Source organism: Mya arenaria, chromosome 2 (assembly GCF_026914265.1).
Source record: "Mya arenaria isolate MELC-2E11 chromosome 2, ASM2691426v1".
Lineage (NCBI taxonomy): Eukaryota > Metazoa > Mollusca > Bivalvia > Myida > Myidae > Mya > Mya arenaria.
The window spans coordinates 2,877,369-2,900,399 of NC_069123.1; the positions used below are offsets into that span (position 1 = coordinate 2,877,369).

Consider the following 23,031-nt stretch of genomic DNA (forward strand, 5'->3'; position numbering starts at 1 on the left):
GAAAAATGGGCTGTAAGGTTTGTTGATAATTTGTTGATGGGTCCCCAGCAAGAAGCCTTGTCGATGTCCAAAAATGTGTGTATGCTTCATAAATTTATGAATCTGTTTAGTTTGATGAAATATAATAGCTTAGTTTGCCATTTGATTGTCAGAATTATGAATAGGTGTTTAGGTGTTTTTTAAATAATTTAACCTTATTGGTATTAGCATTTTAATTCAGTTTAAAGTTCAGATATAATTTATAGTATTTTGCATTCAAACATTTAGATTTTTAAAAGGGGAATAATTTTACTGCTGATTAGTTTTATGCTGCATTTTGAAGTTGAATTTAAAATGTTTGCCAAATTTTAAGTAATTGCCTTTTTCTAAATACCAAAAAACAACAATAAAGTTTATTGCTGTAAATCCAGGAAAATATGTTTGGCCTTTAAAAATGATGGCTGGATTTTTTTCTGAAGTTGGACACAAGAGTCTGAAATGTCAGATTTTATTAACATGAATTTATTTTACCTAGAACATATGTTATGTGAACCTAATCTATCAACGTAATATGTTAATGTGCGGACATTTTGAGTATTATAAAATAAAACAACCATGTTGAAAAATGTCACAATACTCATTAATCATAAAAAAGGAAACAATATTTATGCGAAAATAAATTTTTTATTGCGTCTTAAATCATTTCTGCTGCATTATTTTTTTTTTATCACATTTGAACACATAAAGCGAGAGGAACAAGAAGAACAAAAAGACTTAGTAGAAAAAGAACAAGAAGAACAAGAAAAAGAAGATGGCTTAGTAGAAGAAGAAAAAAAAGAACAAAAAGAAGAAGACTATTAGTAGAAAAAAAAGAAGAACAAGAAGAAGAATAAAAAAATGAAGAAGGAGAATGAGTAGGAAAAGTATTAGTGGAGAAGGAAGAAGAAGAATGTGTAGTAGAAGAAGAAGAAGAAGATGGCTTAGTAGAAGAAGAAAAAAAAGAACAAGAAGAAGAAGACTATAAGTAGAAAAAAAGAAGAACAAGAAGAAGAAGAAAAAAATGAAGAAGGAGAATGAGTAGGAAAAGTATTAGTCGGGGAGGAAGAAGAAGAATGTGTCGTAGAAGAAGAAGAAAAAGAAGAAGAAGTAAAAAGGAATGTGTAATTGAAGAAGAAGAAGCAGAAGAAGAAGAAGAAGAAGAAGAAGAAGAAGAAGAGGAAGAAGAAGAAGAAGAAGAAGACTAAGTAGAAGAAAAAGAAGAAGAACCAGAAGAAGGAGAAAAAATGAAGAAGGAGAATGAGTAGGAAAAGTATTAGTGGAGGAGGAAGAAGAAGATGAAGAAGAAGACGAAAAAAAAGAAAAGAATGTGTATTAGAAGAATAAGAAGAAGATTAGAATTCCTTATACTAAGTTTCTTAACATAAACATTTTATTGAATGAATGAAATCTTATGATCCTTCCCACTTTATTTCATTCTCAAGCCCGTTAAGTATCCGCAGGTGCAATACTTCTGCAGTTGCAAATTTTCCAAAGTGTGCATATATTACTGTAGGTCGAAATGCTCTCATATATATTTTTATTGGTATTTGATAGTTTCAATGAGATATTTTGTCTATTTTTGTTTCCAAATGGCACATCAATGTAAATTTTACAACTTGAGAAGTGAAAGGCTTTAATTTTTATGATATTTTAAATTTCGTTTTGAATGTCTGTCAAGCATCCGACTCGAATTTGACTTGTTCTAGCATTACATTATTAAATGAAAAAAAAATGTTCTGTATATATTTCAGCTAGACCTTCCCCTATGCCACCACCCACTTAAACACCTGGGGAACTTAACTGCTACTGTTGGTGTCTTTAGAACAAGTTCTGGGACTGAATAAGGTATGATCATAATGTAGAGCTAATGTTCTAGATATTTTGTCAATGACCTTGTTATCCATTGAGTTTATAGTTAATAACACTGTTGCCCATTGAGTTAAGTCAAAACTCCTTCCATTTATTGGTTGTCAATGACCCTGTTTTCCATTGGGTTTATAGTTAATAACACTGTTGCCCATTGGATTAAGTCAAAACTCCTTCCATTTATTGGTTGTCAATGACCCTGTTATCCATTGGGTTTATAGTTAATAACACTGTTGCCCATTGGATTAAGTCAAATCTCCTTCCATTTATTGGTTGTCAATGACCCTGTTATCCATTGGGTTTCAATGATAGTTAATAACACTGTTGCCCATTGGATAAAGTCAAAACTCCTTCCATTTATTGCTTGTCAATGACCCTGTTATCCATTGGGTTTATAGTTAATAACACTGTTGCCCATTGGGTTAAGTCAAAACTCCTTCCATTTATTGGTTGTCAATGACCCTGTTATCCATTGGGTTTCAATGATAGTTAATAACACTGTTGCCCATTGGATTGAGTCAAAACTCCTTCCATTTATTGGTTGTCAATGACCCTGTTATCCATTGGGTTTATAGTTAATAACACTGTTGCCCATTGGGTTAAGTCAAAACTCCTTCCATTTATTGGTTGTCAATGACCCTGTTTTCCATTGGGTTTATAGTTAATAACACTGTTGCCCATTGGGTTAAGTCAAAACTCCTTCCATTTATTGGTTGTCAATGACCCTGTTATCCATTGGGTTTATAGTTAATAACACTGTTGCCCATTGGGTTAAGTCAAAACTCCTTCCATTTATTGGTTGTCAATGACCTTGTTATCCATTGGGTTTATAGTTAATAACACTGCTGCCCATTGGGTTAAGTCAAAACTCCTTCCATTTATTGGTTGTCAATGACCCTGTTATCCATTGGGTTTCAATGATAGTTAATAACACTGTTGCCCATTGGATTGAGTCAAAACTCCTTCCATTTATTGGTTGTCAATGACCCTGTTATCCATTGGGTTTATAGTTAATAACACTGTTGCCCATTGGGTTAAGTCAAAACTCCTTCCATTTATTGGTTGTCAATGACCCTGTTTTCCATTGGGTTTATAGTTAATAACACTGTTGCCCATTGGGTTAAGTCAAAACTCCTTCCATTTATTGGTTGTCAATGACCCTGTTATCCATTGGGTTTATAGTTAATAACACTGTTGCCCATTGGGTTAAGTCAAAACTCCTTCCATTTATTGGTTGTCAATGACCTTGTTATCCATTGGGTTTATAGTTAATAACACTGCTGCCCATTGGGTTAAGTCAAAACTCCTTCCATTTATTGGTTGTCAATGACCCTGTTATCCATTGGGTTTCAATGATAGTTAATAACACTGTTGCCCATTGGATTAAGTCAAAACTCCTTCCATTTATTGGTTGTCAATGACCCTGTTATCCATTGGGTTTATAGTTAATAACACTGTTGCCCATTGGGTTAAGTCAAAAATCCTTCCATTTATTGGTTGTCAATGACCCTGTTATCCATTGGGTTAATGCGCTCATTATAAATAGATAAATGAAGGGTCTTCGCATTGATACAAAAAGCTTAGTTCCTTCATTCACAGCAATATATAGTTGATTAATGTGAGATTAGCAGCATCAGTAACATTTACTTTGACCTTGTACTGTAAGCTTGTTTAACAGTTAGGCTGTTGCCGAAATAGCTTGTAAAGTTTAATTTGATTTAACATGTTTTATTAAGAAAAGTGCCTTAATTTGTGGCAAAGTGTGATTATAGATTTCTTGCCATGACCTATGTTGACCTTTAGACAACTATGCTTAACCTTTTTGAAATAAAAAAAAATCATTTATTAAAGAAGTGAATTAATACGAAAAGCAAATAGTTTTAAAACTTTAATATGTACGTTAGAAGTTCAAGTGGTAAAAGTTGCGAAGCCAAATAAGAATCTTTGAAGATGATGTTTGCCGGGTTTACGAGAAGAGAAGACAGTGTCATATCACATCTTTTATTTGGTTTCGAGTTTATCTATTGGGTTTATTTCAATAAAGGAGAAATACAGTAATAAAATATGCCCCAAATGCACAATTTCTGATTAAAAATTGTGAAAATTTACTTGGGGGAGTACCCACAAACCCCCCTGCCAACATTTGAAACCAAGTAGATTTAGGTTCACAGAAAGGGTGCAAAAAAAGGCTACACCCCTAAATTACCCCTTCTCTTACATCAAATTCTAGATCTGCCTCTGGTTTATTGGGTTGTTATCTATTGGGTTAAGCCAAAAACATTTTTCACTGGGTTTTGTCAATAACTCTGTAATTAGGTTTATCAAATTTAGCTCTATAAGTTGTTGGGTCTTAGCCAGCAATCGGGCTGTAATGTAAGTTTGCTTTTCTTTGACCAGTTATAAAGTTTAAAATCAAATTATTTCTTTATTTTGTGGACATGTGCTATTATAGTTGTTAAAAGTAACATGTTAAACTTACTGAATTGCTTTAATTTTTATGAATGAAGAAAAAATTCTGAATTAATACGAAAATTAGATACTTGAAGAGGTTAAACATTGAGAAGCGATATGAGATTATTTCAAGATGATTTTTGCAAGATATATCACAAAAGATGGTTTCATATCACTACTTCTATATGGTTTAGGGCCGAGTTTAATTTGTACAGTGGCGTAATGTGAGTATTATAGCCAAATGAAAAAGATCATGGCTTATAATATGATCTACGTTGTTGAATGGACTTGATGTTGGGTGTCGACTTTTATTGCAGAAGGGGCTGAGAGAAGAATGAAAAAGATATGGCTTGGTAATGGTAGCGGAAAAGAGTCAGGTTTAAAACTTCTTTGCCACACGATATTCAACCTCGAAACAGTTTGGTACTTTTATTGCTGGCCACTTCAAATATGTTAATGATCTGGTTTAAGTGAATTACTATGTTATTCATTTGGTAAAGCAAATTGGATATCTGTTGGGTTAAGCCAATGACCTTGTTATCTGTTGGGTTAGCCAATGACCTTGTTATTGGTTGGGTTAGCCAATAACCTTGTTATCTGTTGGGTTAGCCAATGACTTTGTTATCTGTTGGTTAGCCAATGACCTTGTTATCAGTGTTTGGTTTTGTTAATGCACTTGTTATCTGTTGGGCTAGGCAATGACCATGTTATCTGTGTGGTTCAGGCAATGTCTTTGTAATCTCCTTGTTATCTGTTTGGTTCAGCTAATTACCTTGTTATCCATTGGTTCAGGTAATGACCTTGTTTTCTGTTGAGTTCAGGCAATGACTTTGTTATCTCATTGTTATCTGTTGGGTGATATCTCATTGTTATCTGTTGGGTGCAGGCAATTACCTTGTTATCTGTTTGGTTTAGCTAATTACCTTGTTATCCATTAGGTTCAGGCAATGAGCTTGTTATTTGTTCGGTTAGGCAATGACCTTGTTATCTGCATGGTTTTTTCAATGACTTTGTTATCTTCATGCTTTCTGCAATGACCTTGTAATCTGCATGGTTTCAGCAATGACCTTGTTATCTGTTGGGTTCAGGCAATTACCTTGTTATCTGTTGTATTAGCCATTGACCTTGTTATCTGTTGAGTTCAGCAATGACTTTGTTATCACCTTGTTATCTGTTGGGTTTAGCTAATTACTTTGATATTTGTTGGGTTAGAAAATGACCTTGTTATGTGCATGGTTTACGCAATAACCTTGTTAACTGGTTGGGTTCAGGCAATTACCTTGTTATCTGTTGTGTTTAGCCAATGACCTTGTTATCTGTTTGGTTTAGGCAATGACCTTGTTATCTATTGGGTTCAGGCAATGACCTTGTTACCTGATGTGTTTAGCCAATGAACTTGTTTTCTGATGGGATAAGCCAATGACCTTGTTATCTTTTGGGTTCAGGCAATGACTTTGTTATCTTCTTGTTATCTGTTGGGTTTAGCTAATTACCTTATTATCCATTGGGTTCAGTCAATTATGACCTTGTTATCTGTTGGGTTTAGCTAATTATCTTGTTATCTGTTGGGTTTAGCTAATTATTTTGTTATCTGCATGGATTCCGCAGTGACCTTGTTATCAGTTGGGTTTAGCTAATTACATTGTTATCCGTTGGGTTCATTTAATTATGACCTTGTTATCTGTTGGGTTTAGCTAATTATCATGTTATCTGTTGGGTTATGCTAATTACCTTGTTGTTTTTTGGGTTAAGCAATGACCTTGTTATGTGCATGGTTTACGCAATAACCTTGTTATCTGCATGGATTCTGCAGTGACCTTGTTATCTGTTGGGTTTAGCTTATTACATTGTTATCCATTGGGTTCAGTTTATTATGACCTTGCTATCTGTTGGGTTTAGCTTATAATCCTGTTATCTGTTGGGTTTAGCTAATTACCTTGTTGTTTGTTGGGTTAGGCAATGACCTTGTTATGTGCATGGTTTACGCAATAACCTTGTTATCTGCATTTATTCAACAGTGACCTTGTTATCTGTTGGGTTCATGCATTCAATGATCTTGTTATCTGTTAAGTTATGCACAGACCTTGAAGTTGTTATCTGTATGGTTTAGTAAGTTACCTTGTTGTCTGTTGAGTTTAGCCAATTACCTTGTTATCTGACCGGATAAGCCAATGCCCTAAGTTATCTATTGGGCTTAGCCAATAACCTTGATATCTATTTGGCTTAGCCAATGACCCTGTTATCTCTTGAGATGATCTTATGACCTTGTTATCTGTTGGGATGATCTAATGACCTTGTTGTCTGTTGTGCTTAGCCATCGACCTTGTTATCTTTTGGGATGATTTAATGACCTTGTTATCTGTTGGGATGATCCACTGACCTTGTTATCTTTTGGGATAAGCCAATGACTTTGTTATTTGTTTGTATAAGCCAATTATCTTGTTATCTGTTGGGATAAGTCAATGACTATATTCATGACTGGGTTTTGTCAATAACTCTTTTTTATGAGGTTTTAGCCAATAATTCTGTTATAAATTAGGTTTATCAAATAATTCTTCTTTTTGTTGTGTTTAGCCCATAACCATGCAGTTTAGCTTGCTTTCTTTGACTTTTTAATAGGCTGTATCGTTATTGGTTGATTGACATTATCATGTGATGCTACCAATATATTAAATAAAGGTTTAAATATCTGTCTGCTTAGTATAAGTCCTTAGGGGTGAGTGGTTAAGGTGTGGTTTTCTAAAAAAAAATATTGACTGTACTAACGTGGGTTTGCTCCCCACTGGGAGAATTATTTTTATACCAAAACATGAGCGAGTCCCCTTTAGATAAACTGAACTACTGAAATTTTCATGAAAGAGGATTTATTTCTGAAGTAATACGAAAACCAAATACTTTCAAAACTTTAATACCTACATCTAAAGTTCAAGTGTTAAACATTGAGAAGCCATATGAGATTACTTGAAGATGATTTTTGCAAGATATATCACAATAAGACGGTGTCATATCACTACTTCTATATGGTTTAGGGCCAAGTTTAATTTGTACAGTGGCGTAATGTGAGTTTAATAGCCGAATGCAAAAGGTCATGGCTTATAATATGATCTTCATTCCTGAATGGACTTGATGTTGGGTGTCGACTTTTATTGCGGAAAATACTTAGAGAGGATATGGCTGAGTTAATTGTGGTAGCGGAAAAGTGTCAAGTTTAATACTCTTCGGCCACGCTGTATTTAAAATACCCAATCTACTTCAGATGAGTGCCTTCAATGGTAACTGATTTGAGAGAGCTAAAAGTTTAAAACTGAAATCGAATTGTAGCCTGCCACAAAAAATTAAATTACAACAGATCAGCTTCAACGAAGCCATTGCTCAAAATTTTTGACCTTCAAAACCTATTTTAAAGCTGCACTCTCACAGATTGAACATTTTGACAAGTTTTTTTTTATTTTTTGTCATGGAACAAGCCATTTTTTAGAGAAAATCCATGGAAACAAGTTATTTAAGACTGCTGACAAAAATTTAGATTGCAGATTTTTATATTTAAGTTCAAAAATTGATGTTTAATGCAATTTTCTTAAACCGTTAGTAACGGTTTAATCCATAAAACATAAATTTACGAACAGAAAATATGAAAATCTGCGATCTGATCTTTTGTCAGCAATCTTTTATCATTGGTTTGCAGATATTTACGCAAAATATTGAAGACAAATAATAAAAAAGTTGTAAAAATGGTAAATCTGTGAGAGTGCAACTTTTAGAACTTTCCTTTTTTATCTTAAGGGGACTAGACACCAGAATGATGGTTGATGTCAATGCGAGGTTGTAGGTTACATCATTTTATAGAAAGGTTATATTGTTTTTGAAAATAAGGAAACTGCACCAGGTTGCACATATTTTATTTTCCAGTGAAGGATTATCGATTTTTATCACTCAACAAAATGGAAAATCAAATATTTCATTAGAAAGCAATGATATATTTTGTTAACATATTTGGTTGTCAATCTGAAACATTTTCTTTCATATAGTTTGTAAATTATTGGTGCTATATACACTGACATTTCAGTGGATTTTACTGAGTATGTTTGGTATGTGAGTACTTTCTTAATATGAGCATGAATTGAAGGAACTTCTTGACTTGTTTAGTGAATATAAAGTACTGTGGGTCATGACGTCAGAAAACATCATCACATGCGTTTTTTGGTGAAATGTACAAAAACGCATTTTTCTATGTCACTTTTTCACAAAAAAGTAATTTCAGGTATGCTAGAAAAATATCAATTATGTGTTATGCTGCGTACCCGGTTTTCCAGGTGACCTCGAGTTAAACTGGGAACAAGTGACAGAACGAAATTATTAATATCTATTCTTATATCAGAGGCCTTATTGTCTCTCTCTGAAATTTCATTGAAAAAGAATCAGTATTTTTCAAGACGGGGTGAGAAGAGGTTAAAGGGGGGGGGGGGGGGGGGGGAAGATGCACCTAACCAGCAATATGTAGCAAAGAATATAACCCTGGCTATGATAAATGATGATGGATTTTACCCATTGACCAATTGAAAACAGCATCATATAACTGATGTAAAAATAAATACAATTGAAGAATCTTCAGTTGAGATTGTTCTTAGTGTGCCTAAACATCATTAATGGTTGCCTACATGTGTGGCATTGTAACCTTGCCTTGGTTTATGAGGGTGGATCATGCAAGATTTATCAATCAATGTTTTAAACTGACTATGTGGCTGTAACATTTGACACCATTGGCATGCTATAGATGATAATTTCACTTTGGCGATGTTTATATGTTGGTACTACTGATGGTTGGACAGTGAACAAAACAACCTATTATATGCTTTCTTTGGGCTTATAGTCAGATTTGCCTGACACAAAGTGAACACCAGAGGTTACCCAAAACCTTCTTTATTTTAATGTTTTTTGCCACTTTCTGGAATTAACCTCTTATAATTTAATGTCACTTGCTACCTTCTGGAATTAACCTCCTATATTGTAATGTCACTTGCTACCTTCTGGAATCAACCTCCTAAAATTTAAAGTCACTTGCTTCCTTCTGGAATTAATCTCCTAAAATTTAATGTCACATGCTACCTTCTGGAATAAGCCTCCTATAATTTAATGTCACTTGGTCCCTTTTGGAATTAACCTCCTATACTTTAATGTCACTTGCTCCCTTCTGGAATTAACCTCCAATAATTTAATGTCACATGCTACCTTCTGGAATTACCCTCCTATAATTCAATGTCACTTGCTACCTTCTGGAATTAACCTCTTATAATTCAATGTCACTTACTCCCTTCTGGAATTACCCTCCTATATTTCAATGTCACTTTCTACCTTCTGGAGTTAACCTCCTATATTTTAATGTCACTTGTTACTTTTTGGAATTAACCTCCTATAATTCAATGTCACTTGCTACCTTCTGGAATTAACCTCCTATAATTTAATGTCGCTTGCGCTACCACCTGGAATTAACCTCCTAAAATTTAATGTCACTTGCTACCTTCTGGAATTAACCTTCTATATTTTAATGTCACTTGCTACCTTCTGGAATTAACCTCCTAAAATTTAATGTCACTTGCTACCTTCTGGAATCAACCTCCTAAATTTTACTGTCACTTGTTAATTGTGGCATTAACCTCCTATATTTAAGTGTTCATTGGCATTTACCCCAAACAGTGATATAAAACTAATATTTCAAGCTGTGAAAATATTTGATATTTTTCACATTATGATATAACTTGGTTTGTTTATTTGAGTTAATCAAGGTCTGTCCACACCCATGGGCTGCATTATGGCTTGACCCCACAGTGACACCAGCACAACCTAAATTGTGACATGAGTTAGAAGTGACAGCAATTTGGTGTCAATTTCAGACACTGGAAAACTTGAAAAAACAGAGTGAGGTACAAGAAATACCCTAGCTCTTTGCGAAGAGACCTCTTGATTCTTTAATGTGCTCAGTGTAAAGCACTGATACACGGGATACAACTTTCCTGGGTTGAACCAGTACTGAGTACACCACTTTTCCAATCACTACCCCTTTAAATGCCAAGCACCAGGCAAGGGAGCTACTTGTACAAACCCTTAAAACGTCTTTCAGTATGACGCGGCCTGGGATTGAACCCACGACCTCCCGTCCATATGTGGACGCCTTAACCACTAGGCCACGGAGACGGTATGATCAACCTGTCAATATTTCATTAAAGAACTGCATATTTGCGTACAGTCAGCTATGTGCCTGAAATAACATACTATGTTGGAATTCATGAACATTTGGAAGTTATTTGTGGATTCTGAATTAATCAAAATCTGATGTGGAAATAAGAGGAAATGGGGTTAATAGATTGTAAGTGATACAAAGGTAGCCATATTCAAACAGTTGTTAGCATAATTGATGGTGTTTAAAGGGTTAATAACTAGTTTCACCTTGTAAACAGAACAGATGTAAAAATAACATTACTAGTTGATGTCTGCTTGTTTTCATTTAATTTTCACTTAAATGCTTCTCATGTTACATTTTCGTAGGTGTTGATAAAGTGTTCAAGCTTTTTTATTTTGAAATAGTCTCAACTGTTAAGTTGTCCAGAAAGAAAAGCAGGTCAAGAATCCTGAGTTCTTGGGGGAAAGCCCTTGCAATTCAATCAGAGTTATGGTCCTTGGCATAAATCTTTGCATTCAGGCTCATGTGCATTTTTTTTCTCATATAATGCACAAGTTTCTATAATTCTATTACATTTTTAGACATTTCTTCAGTATTAGGTGGGGTTTCATGCTTTCTGTATACAAATAACAACAGAAATAGTCATTCACTAATAAGCTTCATTAATTTCTGCATTATTTTACATAAGACTGATGGCCCTTGCCCTTCCTAGTTCAAAGCTTTGTATTCCTATCGTATCAGAGCTTGTCTCACGCTGCAATCCAAATAAATCAATGTTCACTTATAGCATGCTAGTTATTGAATGATATCATTTAACTTTGAAGTTACGTCACCCAATTTCCTTGTTATTGCAATTATACAACTTGCGATTCGTGCTAGTTTATAATTTCAGTAACACAGGTAATGGGCTAAAAAATGTTATCATCAAAAAGCTAGTGAAATTTCAGCAGCTGTATAATTAAAGAAAACTTTGATAAGTTGTCTACAGGTTTTCTTTTAGCTATTTGACTCATTAAAATAATTTGATTGGTTAGTAAATATTTTCAAATAAATATTGACCAATCAATAAACATTATAGATACTATTGACCAATACAAAAATTCAACCATTTTTTTTACAATTGGCTGTAGATCTGTATTAAAAGTACATGAAAAGTTTTGTTTGCAATGAAAGAATTTTAAGGAAAACCACTCTTGTCCAAGAAATAAAACTATAACTTTATGGGTTGTTCGGTTAGCGCTTTGGGTAGCACATCACCAAGGCGGCTGGGTCCGATTCCCTGCCTGTGCGAATGTGAGTTTGGTTTGTGGTCACCAAGCCAGACAAGGGGTTTTCTCAGGGTACATCGGTTTCACCCAGATTAGGCCACACTCTCGCATAACATCCTGCCAATGAGAGTGGCTTAGTTTATAATAAGTAAGCATAACTTTCTTCATAATCGTTGTAAAATATATAATGTTTAAACTTAAAATTTAAAGTTATAATTCTTAATGTAGAATAAAGTATTATTTTAGCGTTATAATGCCAGTACAAGTTATATTTTGTGCAGTTAAAGTCAATCATAAATGATAAAATGTTCTAAATTTTGATTCAATTTACCTGATTTTCTTCCTTTGGGTAATAAAAGTGTATTTTTATATTTATTTAAGCAGAAAGGTCTGTGAATGCGTTAAGTCCTGATTTAATGTGCCAAACATTTCAACCATAAATATTATATATCAGATTTAGTTTCAAGCAATATGATTTTCCGATATTTTATCTAAGTTATTCTTTTCACTTCACACATTTTCTATATCTGATATATTTATGAAGTCTGTTTCAATTAATAATCTTCACGCAGAAAATGTAAAAAATGATTTTAATGGTTACTTTCTATGCCGAGGTACTCAAATCACAGATAATTTGGCAGAAGCGTCCGTTCAGCATCAAAGTAGAGTAACTCTTGTCAAGCAAAAAATCTTTTACATGTAATACATTCAGCATGGTTTACGAATATATCAGATACATTAAGATTTATTACATTTCTCTCAAATGTAAAATATTTTGGACCGTATCAGTATATTAGAAACAGCAAGACGTCACAAAATATATCTGTGTTGAAAGGTGATTAAATCACTTTTGCCAGAATGATTGTGGTTTTGATAACCTGGAAAAACAATTGAAGAAGATCTGAAGGGACATTTGTAGCCTTGTTTATTATTACTTATGTAATAGTCATAGAAAATATGTTTATAATGACTAAAACAAGGGAAGATAATTACTGTTATCATTGAAAATGATGATTGCGTTGATAACGGTATGGCGTAGGTTAATTCGTAAATTATGGGAAGTATATTTAGATGGGGGAGATCAGTCATTGTCAGGTTTATTTGTATTAACACTTATGCCAGAACTGATAATGTTTATTAAAGAAGAAGTTTCTACAACAACTTTGAGTAGCTCTAGGAAAGTGTGGGTGTTTGTGGTTAAAATGGGAGAAACACCTATTAAATTATTGAATTCTGTGAGTCAATTAGTTTGTTGAACACATACTATCTGTTCAGTAAAATTTTCTCCAATCATACAGTATTCAAGAAAGTAACAAGGACCTTTAAGAAATGTTTAAGCCAAACTATTGAACAAGTAATATATATTGCTACATGAATAAGACAGATAGTCCAAATCAACTGGCAGCAGTTGGGTAAAATAGCCAAATGTTATCTGCTTGCAATTAGGTTATATGGCTACAAATCGAATGACAGCAGTGGAGTTATATGGCTACAAATCAAATGACACCAGTTTGGTAAGATGGCCTCATGTCAACTGACAGCAGTTTGGTGAGATGGCCTCATGTCAACTGACAGCAGTTTGGTAAGATGGCCTCATGTCAACTGACAGCAGTTTGGTGAAAGCGCTACAATTCAACTGACAGCAGTTATAGGTTATATGGCTAAAAATCAATTGACAGCAGTTTGGTGAGATGGCCACATGTCAATTGACAGCAGTTTGGTGAGATGGCCACATGTCAATTGACAGCAGTTTGGTGAGATGGCCACATGTCAACTGACAGCAGTTTGGTGAGATGGCCACATGTCAACTGACAGCAGTTTGGTGATATGGTCATATGTCAACTGACAGCAGTTTGGTGAGATGGCCACATGTCAACTGACAGCAGTTTGGTGAGATGGCCACATAACAACTGACAGCAGTTTGGTGAGATGACCACATGTCAACTGACAGCAGTTTGGTGATATGGTCATATGTCAACTGACAGCAGTTTGGTGAGATGGTCACATGTCAATTGACAGCAGTTTGGTGAGATGGTCATATGTCAACTGACAGCAGTTTGGTGATATGGTCATATGTCAACTGACAGCAGTTTGGTGAGATGGCCACATGTCAACTGACAGCAGTTTGGTGAGATGGTCACATAACAACTGACAGCAGTTTGGTGAGATGGTCATAAGTCAACTGACAGCAGTTTGGTGAGATGGCCACATGTCAACTGACAGCAGTTTGGTGAGATGGCCACATGTCAACTGACAGCAGTTTGATGAGATGGCCACATGTCAATTGACAGCAGTTTGGTGAGATGGCCACATGTCAATTGACAGCAGTTTGGTGAGATGGCCACATGTCAACTGACAGCAGTTTGATGAGATGGTCATATGTCAAAGTTTGGTGAGATGGCCACATGTCAATTGACAGCAGTTTGGTGAGATGGCCACATGTCAATTGACAGCAGTTTGGTGAGATGGCCACATGTCGATTGACAGCAGTTTGGTGAGATGGCCACATGTCAATTGACAGCAGTTTGGTGAGATGGCCACATGTCAATTGACAGCAGTTTGGTGAGATGGCCACATGTCAACTGAAAGCAGTTTGGTGAGATGGCCACATGTCAACTGACAGCAGTTTGGTGAGATGGCCACATGTCAACTGACAGCAGTTTGGTGAGATGGCCACATGTCAACTGACAGCAGTTTGGTGAGAAGGCCACATGTCAACTGACAGCAGTTTGGTGAGATGGTCACATGTCAACTGACAGCAGTTTGGTGAGATGGTCACATAACAACTGACAGCAGTTTGGTGAGATGGTCACATAACAAATGACAGCAGTTTGGTGAGATGGTCACATAACAACTGACAGCAGTTTGATGAGATGGCCATATGTCAACTGACAGCAGTTTGGTGAGATGGTCACATGTCAATTGACAGCAGTTTGGTGAGATGGTCATATGTCAATTAACAGCAGTTTGGTGAGATGGCCACATGTCATATGTCAAAGTTTGGTGAGATGGTCATATGTCAACTGACAGCAGTTTGGTTAGATGGCCACATGTCAATTGACAGCATTTTATTGAGATGGCCACATGTCAACTGACAGCAGTTTGGTGAGATGGTCACATGTCAACTGATAGCAGTTTGGTGAGATGGTCATATGTCAACTGACAGCAGTTTGGTGAGATGGCCACATGTCAATTGACAGCAGTTTGGTGAGATGGCCACATGTCAATTGACAGCAGTTTGGTGAGATGGCCACATGTCAACTGACAGCAGTTTGGTGAGATGGCCACATGTCAATTGACAGCAGTTTGGTGAGATGGCCACATGTCAATTGACAGCAGTTTGGTGAGATGGCCACATGTCAACTGAGAGTGGTTATAGGTTATATGGCTATAAATCAACTGATAGCAGTCATACGTTATGAAGCTACAAATCAACTGACAGCAGTTTAGGGAGATTGCCACATGTCAACTTAAAGCAGCACAGTTATATGGCTACACATCAACAGACAGCAGTTTGGTGAGATGGCCACATGTCAACGGAGAGTTGTTAGGTTATATGGTTGGTGAGATGGCTGCATGTCAACTAATAAACAGCGTTTAAAGACTTTGAATACAATTCTAAGTGGAAATAACAATTAAACATACACCTTGGATTTTAAATGACAAAAAGCAACATTTTTGTGGTTGATATGATTGTCCATCAAATGTCAAAACATTGTTCAACATTATGAATGATGTTTGACGACATAAAGTGTGACATTATAGCTGTTTAATACATTTAATGATAGATTGTCTTGCAACATGAGCCCTGTACATTCACCTTGGATTGCTTAATGATCAAGGAGCCTTCTTTTTGATCTCTAGCAAACTTGTAATAAATGTGACCAAGTTTACTTTAAAGTTGCAATTTGGGCTATAAATTTTCAAGAAAACATCCCTGAGGTTAAGCCAATTGCATTATTTATTTCGTATTATGTTTAGTTACATCAAAGGTTGATTTAAACGAGTAGTTAAACTGAAACTGATATATAAATTACCATTGGTTGTTTGTTCTATAGCGTATTTTTCACACACGAAAAGCTCATCTGTTTTTTAGCTGGACTGATTGCAAAATATGGGGAGCTATTCTCTTCACCCTTAGTGAAAAGTTTTGTGTTTAAATTACTAAAGATTACTACCTAGATTTTCAGCCAATGAAATTGCAGATAGGCAATCATTAAGTACTATATGGCTTAATCATTAAGAACTTTCAACTTTCATGAGTGTTTAAAGGTCCGCCTACTGCCACTCATCTGATACACAATCTCTGTCTTAGATTTTGCATTGATAATTTGTCAGCCAAAGAGGTTTCATTCTAAGTCAATTAGATGACTTGAAGTAAAATCCTAATGATTAAGAAAGGCTTGTTCGCTACGCTGAAGTCCCCCATTCTTAATCATTAAAATTTTACTTCATGCCATGTAAAACATGGTTCACATGTATGCCCATATGATAAAACATGATACATGTGTGTGCACAAAGGATAAAATAATAAATGATGGTTCACATGTGTGCATAAATTGTACAACATAGAACACAGTTATGTTTACACATAGGATAAATATTAGTTTAAACTTATATACTTTACGATTATGAAACAAGTTATTACAACATTATATTAATCATTCTTAGCGGCACGATTTTACGTGAGAGTTTGGGTAGTACCGGAGTACCCAAAGGAAACCCTCTTGTCCGGCTTGGTGACTACATACCAAACTCACATATGCCCATGCCGGGAAATCAAACCCAGGTTGCCTTGGTGAGAAGCGAGTTCGTGCTAACCACTGCGCTAACCAGACAACCCAAGACCAAACATAATGCACCAGTTTGCACATAGGAAAAAACATGATACACATGTGCACAGGTGATGTGCATGCAATTGAGGCCGGATGTAAAATGAACTTGTTACAAAAAGCATAGATTTATGTCTAAAATTTACATGTCTTGTGAAAAAACATTAACATGCAGATCATAGGTCATTTCAGGCAGAAATTATTTTAATTATTATAAATTGTAACACCATGCCATGAAATTAGGTGATGTTCATATTTAACATCAACTACTCGGAAAAATTGTCAAATGTGTCATGAGTTAACTGTTAAGTAATGCAGAAAAATGACAAATTTAAATGCCAGAAATGATGAATTGATCTTTTGTGGCTCATGTTTGCAATAAAGTTGTCATATTTGATAATTTAAATGCAGTAACATAATGTTCACATTTTTGTTCGGTTCAGTTCAGTGCAAATTGTGTATATTTGTGAAAAGAGCTCTTGCTGGCTTAGTCTGAAAAATTTGAAAAGGAGATATAAAAACTACTAGATATTATAACTGACTTAGATTATCAATTAAAAATCTTACTAGTAGAGGTACTAAGACATATAGGTGAAGGTAAGATTAGTTTATGTCGCAATGATTATTGACGATCAAGAACATGTAACGTAAGCTCTGTTGATCTTTTTTTGTGCCAAAGTCATAATATGTACAGATTTAAAATCTGCTATGTTTATGTAATTGAGAACGTTTCACTATTCTTGGGTTATAAGCAGTAATATCATCAACACAGCTCTGAGTGAGGATCGAGGCCAGGACCCTCTGATACAGAATCTGCAGATCTTACAGATAAAAGGCACATGTATAGCCAGGCTCTTTACTCTAAGGCTTTAATGATTGTCCAGTTATGCCCCTTGTTTGAATGAAGAAAAGCCTTGACATTGTGTGGCGCTCTTGTTGGATTGAAAGGTGATTGATTGATTGATTGATTTAGAGTTATGATTAGAATCTTTTTTGGTTAGTCTTCTGGGTAGAAGTGTCTATTATGATTGGCCAGGAGAGCGCTGGATGCCGCTGGTGGGTGTTGAATCCATGTCGTATTGTGTAAGATGCAAATTCTTTACCATGAGACTAACTCATCTTTCAGGGGGCATTTTTCATGTTCCTGTGACATTTCTTAAACTTGATGGATAAACTCTAACCTATGAATTTATAACATCAAGCCAAGGTACTATATAGATAAAATAAAAAAAAAAATAGCTTCAAAAATCAGTAACCATGCAAACTGCAGCATGACTAGATAATAGAAAAAACTAGATGTTAAAGAAAAGTCTTTGAACTTATTTTTCTGTTGATATAATCAGAAGAGATCATTTTTTCCTAGTTTTTATCACTATCCAAAAAGTAATTTATTATAACATAACTATAATGTCATCTTGAGTTAGTGATACAATCTGTTTTAACCGATAAAGAAAATGGAATATGATAGAGTAAAAATAACCATTTGTAAAATCAATCATTTGTAATGCTTCAGATAAGTCTTCTTGAAAATATAATTTTCGCTTGAAATCCAGTATTGTTTATATACGATAGAAATATGACTTAAGAAACTAGATAGCTTGTCTCTTTTGTGAAGAAAAATGTTGAGGCATTGTCATAGCCTTGCAGGTGATGTCACAGTCCTCGGAATCATTTTGCTAAAACTTGGCTATTACTCTACAACCTTTCAAAAATAAAAATAAAAATTGGTACACATGTTACCAGACGAATTTGCAGATGTGTGAAGCATGGCCCATAACTCAGGTTTTATCTTTTGTTGAGTTATGCCCCATTTTCAACTGTAAAAGACAGGTAAGCATTGTTGTGTAAAAAAAAAATAGAATTTATCCTTAAAATTGTTAAGGCAAGCCTGAAATGAACATCACAACAGACAAAAGTGAATGCAACTTTTTTTAGAACACATGAATTACCAAGAATTTAAATTTGTTTTACATGCAGGACATACTTTTCTTAACAAAATTACGAAACCATTAAGGATGTATATTTGTTGTACTTTATACAAGTGCAAAATGTAAGAAAAATCGTTACCGTAAATGACTGGTTATAAGACGATAGGGGTTATTCGACGCAGGGAAAAAATTCTGTGAAAAGTTGGAGAAAAAAAGTTTTAATCTATGTTTTTGGTTAAAAGACACATAGAAAATATGTCAAAAACGTCTGTCAATTTCGGCCACCATATTTGTTGACAGTGATGAAAAATATTTTTTTCGTGAAAATGGCGATGGTTATCATTAAAACCATACAATGATAATGCCAAATGTGTTTCATTTTAATTCGTTTTAAGTTAGGAAAGGCACTTAAAAGAACTGATTGTGACCATTTGTTCCTGGGTAGCACTGAAAGGTGCCTTTTATGAAAATATGTAAGATTTCTTTTTGACAATATATCGTAAACGATAACCTCTCGAGAATGAAGTTAAGTTATGCATACTGTAACCCTTATATTGTGCGGGTTTGTTCTCAAAATGTCAACACCTACAGAAAAGAATAAAGTTCGCGTAAATGTGTGAAAAAAACAAGACCATTATCGCATCAATTTGTAGTATTGGTATGTTAAACAGAACAAAAGGCAATGCGAGTTTTTCACACCTAATTATTGTTCAATTCAATTTATTATTAAAAATAATATTGAATAACTTTAATCGCAAAATATTTTTGTAAAAATTATAAACGTCTTACGATATACCCTATACCGATCTTCAACTGCCGTTTTAACCCGTATATAATCGATCAATATGACGCGAGTAACATCCCTTTCTACATAAATCTAAACAAACTCTCGGCTTGAAATCGACCTCAGAAAAAAAGTTCAAAAAATTGTTACTGGTTATTATACGCAGGCATTTTTTTGCATCGGAATCTGAGGGAAAAAAACATGTCTAATACCCAGTCATTTACGGTATGTTATAGTTTACAGGTATATGAGTGCAAATTATAGAATTTTCTTTTTTATATCGTAGTTGCTCCAGTTCAAAACTCAGGTGCACCAGGATCAGTTTTTTTTCTTATATCTACCGTCATCATCAGAACTTATCTTTTTACCATTTGCCTCATCATCGGAAGTTATCGTTTTAATATTTGCCTCAAAGTCAATGTCCCGCAGAGTGATGTATAACTCCACAGACGTGACGTTTATGATTGTGTTATCTGATTTCCCTTAATGTGATATTTTTCATAAGATTTGAGTCCCCAGGTATAGAGAGATGGCACAAATATTTTTTGAAGCTCCCTTAGAGTAGTCTGCCAAAAATATGTTTACTGTACGTAAGTGTTATTTTGCGGTTTGGGTTATGGCCTTTTTTTTGCTGCATATAATATGTATATGCGAGAATTTTTCAGAAAACCTGATTGTGCTTGGATCTAAAATTTATATATTGTTGCAACTCACCCAAAGTGCCAGACAATTTGTTTTAACCCTTTGTGTATGCTGTGACAAACAAAGTTCCCTTGTTTAATGGTGTATGCACAAATAACTTTCCCTTAATTGTTCAATGGTGTATGCACACACAATGTTGTCTTGTTTAATGGTGTATGCACAAACAATGTTGTCTTGTTTAATGGTGTATGCACACACATTGTTGTCTTGTTTAATGGTGTATGTACAAACAATGTTCTCTTGTTTAATGGTGTATGCACAAACAATGTTCTCTTGTTTAATGGTGTATGCACAAACAATGTTCTCTTGTTTAATGGTGTATGCACACACAATGTTGTCTTGTTTAATGGTGTATGCACACACAATGTTGTCTTGTTTAATGGTGTATGCACACACAATGTTGTCTTGTTTAATGGTGTATGCACACACAATGTTGTCTTGTTTAATGGTGTATGCACACACAATGTTGTCTTGTTTAATGGTGTATGCACAAACAATGTTCTCTTGTTTAATGGTGTATGCACAAACAATGTTCTCTTGTTTAATGGTGTATGCACACACAATGTTCTCTTGTTTAATGGTGTATGCACAAACAATGTTGTCTTGTTTAATGGTGTATGCACAAACAATGTTGTCTTGTTTAATGGTGTATGCACAAACGATGTTGTCTTGTTTAATGGTGTATGCACAAACAATGTTGTCTTGTTTAATGGTGTATGCACAAACAATGTTGTCTTGTTTAATGGTGTATGCACAAACAATGTTGTCTTGTTTAATGGTGTATGCACAAACAATGTTGTCTTGTTTAATGGTGTATGCACAAACAATGTTGTCTTGTTTAATGGTGTATGCACAAACAATGTTGTCTTGTTTAATAGTGTATGCACAAACAATGTTGTCTTGTTTAATGGTGTATGCACAAACAATGTTCTCTTGTTTAATGGTGTATGCACAAACAATGTTGTCTTGTTTAATGGTGTATGCACAAACAATGTTGTCTTGTTTAATGGTGTATGCACAAACAATGTTGTCTTGTTTAATGGTGTATGCACAAACAATGTTGTCTTGTTTAATGGTGTATGCACAAACAATGTTGTCTTGTTTAATGGTGTATGCACAAACAATGTTGTCTTGTTTAATGGTGTATGCACAAACAATGTTCTCTTGTTTAATGGTGTATGCACAAACAATGTTCTCTTGTTTAATGGTGTATGCACAAACAATGTTGTCTCTTTAATGGTGTATGCACAAACAATGTTCTCTTGTTTAATGGTGTATGCACAAACAATGTTGTCTTGTTTAATGGTGTATGCACAAACAATGTTGTCTTGTTTAATGGTGTATGCACAAACAATGTTCTCTTGTTTAATGGTGTATGCACAAACAATGTTGTCTTGTTTAATGGTGTATGCACAAACAATGTTGTCTTGTTTAATGGTGTATGCACACACAATGTTCTCTTGTTTAATGGTGTATGCACAAACAATGTTCTCTTGTTTAATGGTGTATGCACAAACAATGTTCTCTTGTTTAATGGTGTATGCACACACAATGTTGTCTTGTTTAATGGTGTATGCACAAACAATGTTGTCTTGTTTAATGGTGTATGCACAAACAATGTTGTCTTGTTTAATGGTGTATGCACAAACAATGTTGTCTTGTTTAATGGTGTATGCACAAACAATGTTGTCTTGTTTAATGGTGTATGCACACACAATGTTGTCTTGTTTAATGGTGTATGCACACACAATGTTGTCTTGTTTAATGGTGTATGCACAAACAATGTTGTCTTGTTTAATGGTGTATGCACAAACAATGTTCTCTTGTTTAATGGTGTATGCACAAACAATGTTGTCTTGTTTAATGGTGTATGCACAAACAATGTTGTCTTGTTTAATAGTGTATGCACAAACAATGTTCTCTTGTTTAATGGTGTATGCACAAACAATGTTCTCTTGTTTAATGGTGTATGCACAAACAATGTTCTCTTGTTTAATGGTGTATGCACAAACAATGTTCTCTTGTTTAATGGTGTATGCACAAACAATGTTGTCTCTTTAATGATGTATTTACAAACAATGTTCTCTTGTTTAATGGTGTATGCACACACAATGTTCTCTTGTTTAATGGTGTATGCACAAACAATGTTCTCTTGTTTAATGGTGTATGCACAAACAATGTTGTCTCTTTAATGATGTATTTACAAACAATGTTCTCTTGTTTAATGGTGTATGCACACACAATGTTGTCTTGTTTAATGGTGTATGCACAAACAATGTTCTCTTGTTTAATGGTGTATGCACAAACAATGTTCTCTTGTTTAATGGTGTATGCACAAACAATGTTCTCTTGTTTAATGGTGTATGCACAAACAATGTTCTCTTGTTTAATGGTGTATGCACAAACAACGTTGTCTTGTTTAAGGGTGAATGCATAAGCAAAGTTCTCCTGTTTAATGGTGAATGCATAAACAACTTTCTCTTGTTCAATGGTGTATGCACAAACAATGTTCTCTTGTTTAATGGTGTATGCACAAGCAACATTCTCTTATTTAATGGTGTATGCACAAACTAAGTTCTCTTGTTGAATCGTGTTTTCATAAACAACTTTCTCTCCTGTTTGATGGTGTATGTACACACAACACTTTCTTGTTTAATGCACAAACAATGTTAAATGGTGTATGCACAAACAACATTCTCTTGTTTAATGGTGTATGCACAAACAACATTCTCTTGTTCAATGATGTATGCACAAACAATGTTCTCTTGTTCGATGGCGTAGGCAAAAACAATTTTCTATTTTGTAATGGTGTATGCACAAACAAAGTTCTCTTGTTTAATGATATATGCACAAACAACATTCTCTTGTTTAACTGTGTATGCACAAAAAATGTCGTTTGTTAAATTGTGTATGCACAAACAACGTTCTCTAATTTAATGGTGTATGCTTTCATGGTTGTGCACAAACAACGTTCTCTTGTTTAACGGTGTATGCACAAACAACG

General features: G+C 34.6%; 1 protein-coding gene across 1 annotated transcript in view; it reads left to right on the plus strand.

The window, feature by feature from the left end:
* Positions 1-1,790: 1,790 nt before the first annotated feature.
* The window catches only part of LOC128225186 (solute carrier organic anion transporter family member 4A1-like), an 87,644-nt gene continuing 66,403 nt past the window's right edge, over positions 1,791-23,031 (plus strand). Inside the window, exon 1 of the mRNA XM_052935244.1 lies at positions 1,791-1,863. The gene's annotated coding sequence lies outside the window, so the exon portion shown is untranslated. The remainder of the gene's footprint in view (positions 1,864-23,031) is intronic.